This window comes from Stegostoma tigrinum, chromosome 47 (assembly GCF_030684315.1).
Source record: "Stegostoma tigrinum isolate sSteTig4 chromosome 47, sSteTig4.hap1, whole genome shotgun sequence".
In the NCBI taxonomy this organism is placed as follows: domain Eukaryota; kingdom Metazoa; phylum Chordata; class Chondrichthyes; order Orectolobiformes; family Stegostomatidae; genus Stegostoma; species Stegostoma tigrinum.
In genome coordinates, this window is record NC_081400.1 from 3,217,125 (window position 1) to 3,224,394 (window position 7,270).

Sequence of the window (7,270 nt, forward strand, 5' to 3'; positions counted from 1 at the left end):
GGAGGGGTAGGGGAGATGGTTAGGACAAGGGTAGCACAGTGGCTCATTGGTTAGCACTGTTGTCTCATAGCGCCAAGGACCCAGGTTCGATTCCACCTTCAGGTAACTGTGCCAACTCCACACAGACATTCTCCCCATGTTTTTGTGGGTTTCCTCCAGGTGCCCCAGTTTCCTCCCACAGTCCAAAGATGTGCAGGTTAGGGTGGATTGGCAGACTAAATTACTCTGTATATCCAGGATGCATAGTCAAGGGAGATTAGCCATGGGATTAGTGGGGGTGGGTCTGGGTGAGATGCTGTTCGGAGGGTTAGTGTAGATTGAGTGGGCTGAAAGGCCCGCTGTCGCTCTATAGGGATTGTATGATACCAATAGCAAAGTGCCCTGTGTACTGTTCTCTCTGCCAACACCCCTCATACCCAATCAAACACTCCCGGGCCAGGGACAGCATGGCTTAGATACAGAGTAAAGCTGCTCTGCCCACTATTGATGTCTGAAATTAGACCCTTCCCAGAAGACGTGCTAACTGATTGATTGATGGGTATTCAGTGATTTAAGAAACACAGAGGAACAGGGTTTGATAGCTTCTGCCTTGTTGTGGGTTCATTGGTTAAAAAACAAAAAGCTGTTTACAGAAATGACTCAGATGTAATAAAAGGCTGAGAAAAGAACTTCACAAGACCCCATCCGAAAGGCCGGCTGTCTCTCCCTCCCTCTGCCTCTGAGCCCAGCTGAGTCTAGCGTGTGCCTGGCGTTTGTTGGACACCTGCCTCCTTCCGAGTTCCAGCCGCTGGACAAAGGCTTTCTCTTGTCCAGGTCTCCCTGGAAAAGAACTGAAGGGAGCTGGCAACCCAAAGGGGCAGCAGGGAATCGGGAAGGGCTAATGGGGATGTTGGCCCTGATTCCAAGGGGGTTTGGGTGCAAGAGAGGGAAGGCTTATTGGGACTGCCCAAGACGCTGGGGTGAGGCCGTGTCTGAAGCACTGTGAGCGGTTTTGCTCCCTTTATAAGGAAAGGTATCATTTCATTGGAGACAAGCCGTTTTGGAGGTATGGAGGGATTGACGTGATTTATTATTGTCACATGTACCTAGGTATAGTGAAAAGTTTTGTTTTGCATGCGGCGCAGGTAGATGATACCTTACAAAGTGCTTTAGGGTAGCAGAACAGAGTGAGGAATATGGGATAACGCAGTGTCGAGCTGGAGGAACACAGCGGGCCAGACAGCATCAGAGGAGGAGGAGCAGGACCGTTGATGTTTCGGGTGGGTAGGTCCTCGTGTGTCCGTTCAGCCATCTGTGAACTCAAAACCATGTTAAGATCTTAGCCGTGGCATGTTGGCCTTCATAACAAGATGATTCACGCACAGGAGCATGGGGTGTCCTGGTGCAACTTTACAGGGCCTTGGTGAGACCACATCTGGAATATTGTGCGTGGTTTTGGTCTCTGTGCCTGAGGAAGGATGTCCTGGCGATGGAGGGAGTTCAACGAGGGATCCCCCAGGCTGATTCCTCGGATGGCAGGACTGACGTACAAAGAGAGTGTGGGAAACCGGTTAGCATGGTACTCGCCGCAGTTTAGATAAACGAAGGGGAGAATCTCACAGAAACCCGCAAAATTCTGCCAGGACTAGACGAGGGTAAAGATGTTCCCAGTGAATGGGGAAGAGACCAGAACCAGTCGGGTTCACAGTTTAAAGGGGATGGGGAAAGGGAGAAAGTGGGGGCGACTGAGTTGGACGATAGTATTGGGTGGCGGAGTTGGCTCCTGGGCCGAATGGCCTACTCCTGCTCCTACTGCCGACGTTTCGATGAACTGTTTTCTTTCCTTCAGCCAAGGCATTGGAGATCAGAGACCCTGATGCCTGGACTATTAGGTAGAATATTGAGTTCAAATCCTTTAACCGCAGCCGTGGGGAGTTTCAATTCATTGAAATTGATTAAACGGGGAATTGGAAGCAAGACTCAAGAAATCGCAACCAGATTGTGGCTTAAAACCCCAACAGGGAGGGATCACTAAAGGGTGGAAGGAAATCTGTCGACTTACCCGGTCTGGACTTACGCTAGAACAAACAAAGAACAAAGAAAATTACAGCATAGGAACTGGCCTTTCACCCCTCTAAGCCTGCGCCGAACGAGATCCTCTATCTAAGCCTATCATCGATTTTCTAAGAGTCTGTGTCCATTTGCTCCCCATCCATCCATGTACCTGTCCAAATATATCTTAAAAGACACTAACGTGCCCGCCTCTACCACCTCCGCTGGCAACGCATTCCAGACACCCACTACCCTTTGTGTAAAGAACTTTCCACGCATATCTTCCTTAAACTTTCCTCCTCTCACTTTGAACTCATGACCCCTCGTAATTGAGTCCCCCACTCTGGTAAAAAGCTTCTTGCTATCCACCCTGTCTACACCCCTCATGATTTTGTAGACCTCAATCAGGTCCCCCCTCAATCTCCGTCTTTCTAATGAAAATAATCCTAATCTACTCAACCTCTCTTCATAGCTAGCACCCTCCATACCAGGCAACATCCTGGTGAACCTCCTCTGCACCCTCTCCAAAGCACCCACATCCTTTTGGTAATAGACCCTCTACACAGCGATGGGACATTTGCCTTACAGGGAGAGTTTGAGACGAGTGAATTCACAGGAGTTTGCAAGAATGAGAGAGAGGGGGAAAGGTCTGACTGAAATGTACAAAATTCTAACGGGGCTGACCACAACGAGGACATTATCTCCCTCGTTGAGGGAGTCTGGCCCGCAAGGGCGTTGTTGGGGTTGGGGGGAGAGTCACAGCCAAAAGAAGATGGGGTAGGACTGAGAAGAGGAGAAAATTGCCAGAGCCAGAGATTGAGGAGTTCTCTGTCACAGAAAGTGGTCTGCGTCAATTTTAGAAGGAACATTTTGGAAAGAAATTGATAGATTTCTAGAGACAAAAGGAGTATGTGGCACGATTGGGAGTAAAGGTGTTGAGATATGAGGTTCAGCCCTGATCCTATTTATATCGTGGAGCGGGGTTGAGGGGCTGAATGGCCTGGTTCTGTTTTCAATGTTTGTTTTCTAAGTCTGTGCCAGTCACGATCTAATGGCATTTCTGGGTCAAATTCATTCACTCCATCATTACGACTTTTAACGCTTCCACCATTTTTTATTAAAATATCCATTCAGGAGATTTGGGCACCCTGGGCAAGGCCCAGTATTTATTGCCGTTCCCTAATTACCCCCCCCCCCCCCGCCCCCCCCCCCCCCCCACCCCCCCACAGAGAAGGTGGAGAGGTGCCTCCATCGCGTCTGATCCAGCATTCAATGAGGGACACCACATTGTCAGGGAGGGTCAGTGCTGAGGGAGCAGGCACTGTCGGAGGGTCAGTGCTGAGGGAGCGGGCACTGTTGGAGGGTCAGTGCTGAGGGAGGAGGCACTGTCGGAGGGTCAGTGCTGAGGGAGCGGGCACTGTCGGAGGGTCAGTGCTGAGGGAGGAGGCACTGTCGGAGGGTCAGTGCTGAGGGAGGAGGCACTGTCGGAGGGTCAGTGCTGAGGGAGGAGGCACTGTCGGAGGGTCAGTGCTGAGGGAGCGGGTGCTGTCGGAGGGTCAGTGCTGAGGGAGCGGGCACTGTCGGAGGGTCAGTGCTGAGGGAGGAGGCACTGTCGGAGGGTCAGTGCTGAGGGAGCAGGCACTGTCGGAGGGTCAGTGCTGAGGGAGGAGGCACTGTCGGAGGGTCAGTGCTGAGGGAGCGGGCACTGTCAGAGGGTAAGTGCTGAGGGAGGAGGCACTGTCGGAGGATCAGTGCTGAGGGAGGAGGCACTGTCGGAGGGTCAGTGCTGAGGGAGGAGGCACTGTCGGAGGGTCAGTGCTGAGGGAGCGGGTGCTGTCGGAGGGTCACTGCTGAGGGAGCGGGCGCCGTCAGAGGGTCAGTGCTGAGGGAACAGGCACTGTCGGAGGGTCACTCCTGAGGGAGTGCCGCACTGTTGGAGGGTCAGCAATGAGGGAGCAGGCACTGTTGGAGGGTCAGTGCTGAGGGAGCGGGCGCTGTCGGAGGGTCAGTGCTGAGGGAGCGGGCACTGTCGGAGGATCAGCGCTGAGGGAGCGGGCACTGTCGGAGGGTCAGTGCTGAGGGAGCGGGCGCTGTCGGAGGGTCAGTACTGAGGGAGCGGGCGCTGTCGGAGGGTCAGTACTGAGGGAGCGGGCGCTGTCGGAGGGTCAGCGCTGAGGGAGCAGGCACTGTCGGTGGGTCAGCGCTGAGGGAGCGGGTGCTGTCGGAGGGTCAGTGCTGAGGAAGCGGGCGCTGTCGGATGGTCAGTGCTGAGGTAGCACCGCACTGTCGGAGGATCAGCACCGAGGGATGGGGCACCGTCGGAGGATCAGTGCTGAGAGAGTGCCACACTGCCAGAGGGCCAGCGCTGAGGGAACGGGCACTGTCGGAGGGTCAGTGCTGAGGGAGTGGGCACTGTCGGAGGGTCAGTGCTGAGGGAGGAGGCACTGTCGGAGGGTCAGTGCTGAGGGAGCGGGTGCTGTCGGAGGGTCAGTGCTGAGGGAGCGGGCACTGTCGGAGGGTCAGTGCTGAGGGAGCGGGCACTGTCGGAGGGTCAGTGCTGAGGGAGGAGGCACTGTCGGAGGGTCAGTGCTGAGGGAGCGGGCACTGTCGGAGGGCCAGTGCTGAGGGAGGAGGCACTGTCGGAGGGTCAGTGCTGAGGGAGCGGGTGCTGTCGGAGGGTCAGTGCTGAGGGAGCGGGCACTGTCGGAGGGTCAGTGCTGAGGGAGCGGGCACTGTCGGAGGGTCAGTGCTGAGGGAGGAGGCACTGTCGGAGGGTCAGTGCTGAGGGAGCGGGCACTGTCGGAGGGTCAGTGCTGAGGGAGGAGGCACTGTCGGAGGGTCAGTGCTGAGGGAGGAGGCACTGTCGGAGGGTCAGTGCTGAGGGAGCGGGTGCTGTCGGAGGGTCAGTGCTGAGGGAGCGGGCACTGTCGGAGGGTCAGTGCTGAGGGAGCGGGCACTGTCGGAGGGTCAGTGCTGAGGGAGGAGGCACTGTCGGAGGGTCAGTGCTGAGGGAGGAGGCACTGTCGGAGGGTCAGTGCCGAGGGAGCGGGTGCTGTCGGAGGGTCAGTGCTGAGGGAGCGGGCACTGTCGGAGGGTCAGTGCTGAGGGAGGACGCACTGTCGGAGGGTCAGTGCTGAGGGAGCGGGCACTGTCGGAGGGTCAGTGCTGAGGGAGGAGGCACTGTCGGAGGGTCAGTGCTGAGGGAGCGGGCACTGTCAGAGGGTAAGTGCTGAGGGAGGAGGCACTGTCGGAGGATCAGTGCTGAGGGAGGAGGCACTGTCGGAGGGTCAGTGCTGAGGGAGCGGGTGCTGTCGGAGGGTCACTGCTGAGGGAGCGGGCGCCGTCAGAGGGTCAGTGCTGAGGGAACAGGCACTGTCGGAGGGTCACTCCTGAGGGAGTGTCGCACTGTTGTAGGGTCAGCACTGAGGGAGCAGGCACTGTTGGAGGGTCAGTGCTGAGGGAGCGGGCGCTGTCGGAGGGTCAGTGCTGAGGGAGCGGGCACTGTCGGAGGATCAGCGCTGAGGGAGCGGGCACTGTCGGAGGGTCAGTGCTGAGGGAGCGGGCGCTGTCGGAGGGTCAGTACTGAGGGAGTGGGCACTGTTGGAGGATCAGCGCTGAGGGAGCAGGCGCTGTCGGAGGGTCAGTGCTGAGGGAGCGGGTGCTGTCGGAGGGTCAGTGCTGAGGGAGCGGGCGCTGTCGGATGGTCAGTGCTGAGGGAGCGGGCACTGTCGGAGGATCAGCGCTGAGGGAGCAGGCACTGTCGGAGGGTCAGTGCTGAGGGAGCGGGCGCTGTCGGAGGGTCAGTACTGAGGGAGTGGGCACTGTCGGAGGGTCAGTGCTGAGGGAGCGGGCGCTGTTGGAGGATCAGCGCTGAGGGAGCAGGCGCTGTCGGAGGGTCAGTGCTGAGGGAGCGGGCGCTGTCGGATGGTCAGTGCTGAGGTAGCACCGCACCGTCGGAGGATCAGCACCGAGGGAAGGGGCACCGTCGGAGGATCAGTGCTGAGAGAGTGCCACACTGCCAGAGGGCCAGTGCTGAGGGAACGGGCACTGTCGGAGGGTCAGTGCTGAGGGAGCGGGCACTGTCGCAGGGTCACTGCTGAGGGAGTGCCGCACTGTCGGAGGGTCAGTACTGAGGGAGCAGGCTCTGTCGGAGTGTCAGTGCTGAGGGAGCGGGCACTGTCGGAGGATCAGCGCTGAGAGAGTGGGCACTGTTGGACGGTCAGCGCTGAGGGAACGGGCACTGTCGGAGGGTCAGCACTGAGGGTTCGGGGACTGTCGGAGGGTCAGTGCTGAGGGAGCGGGCACTGTCGGAGGGTCAATGCTGAGGGAGCGGACGCTGTTGGAGGGTCAGTGCTGAGGGAGTGGGCACTGTTGGAGGATCAGCGCTGAGGGAGCAGGCGCTGTCGGAGGTTCAGTGCTGAGGGAGCAGGCACTGTCGGTGGGTCAGTGCTGAGGGAGCGGGCACTGTCGGAGGGTCAGTGCTGAGGGAGCGGGCGCTGTTGGAGGGTCAGTGCTGAGGGAGTGGGCACTGTCGGAGGGTCAGTGCTGAGGGAGCGGGCGCTGTCGGAGGGTCAGTGCTGAGGGAGCGGGCACTGTTGGAGGTTCAGCGCTGAGGGAGCAGGCACTGTCGGTGGGTCAGTGCTGAGGGCGCGGGCACTGTCGGAGGGTCAGCGCTGAGGGAGCGGGCACTGTCGGAGGGTCAGCGCTGAGGGAACGGGCACTGTCGGAGGGTCAGTGCTGAGGGAGTGGGCACTGTCGGAGGTTCAGCGCTGAGGGAGTGGGCACTGTTGGAGGATCAGCGCTGAGGGAACGGGCACTGTCGGAGGGTCAGCGCTGAGGGAGTGGGCACTGTGGGAGTGAGTCAGAGAGTGTAGTTGAGGGATTGAGAGAGTGTGTTTGGGAATGAGAGAGAGAGTGTGGGAATGAGAGAGAGTGTGTGGGATAGAGAGAGAGTGGGATTGAGAGAGAGTGTGTGGGAGAGAAAGAGAGAGTGGGAGTGAGAGAGGGAGAGTGTGTGTGGGAGTGAACGGGAGAGAGAGGGAGTGTGTGTGGGAGTGAACGAGAGAGGGAGAGAGTGGGAGTGAGAGAGAGTGGGATTGAGAAGGAGAGAGTGGGAGTGAGAGAGAGGGAGAGAGTGGGAGTGAGAGAGAAAGAGACAGTGTGTGGGAGTGAGAGAGAGGGAGAGAGTGGGAGTGAGAGAGACAGTGAGTGGGAGTGCGAGAGAGAGAGAGTGTGGGAG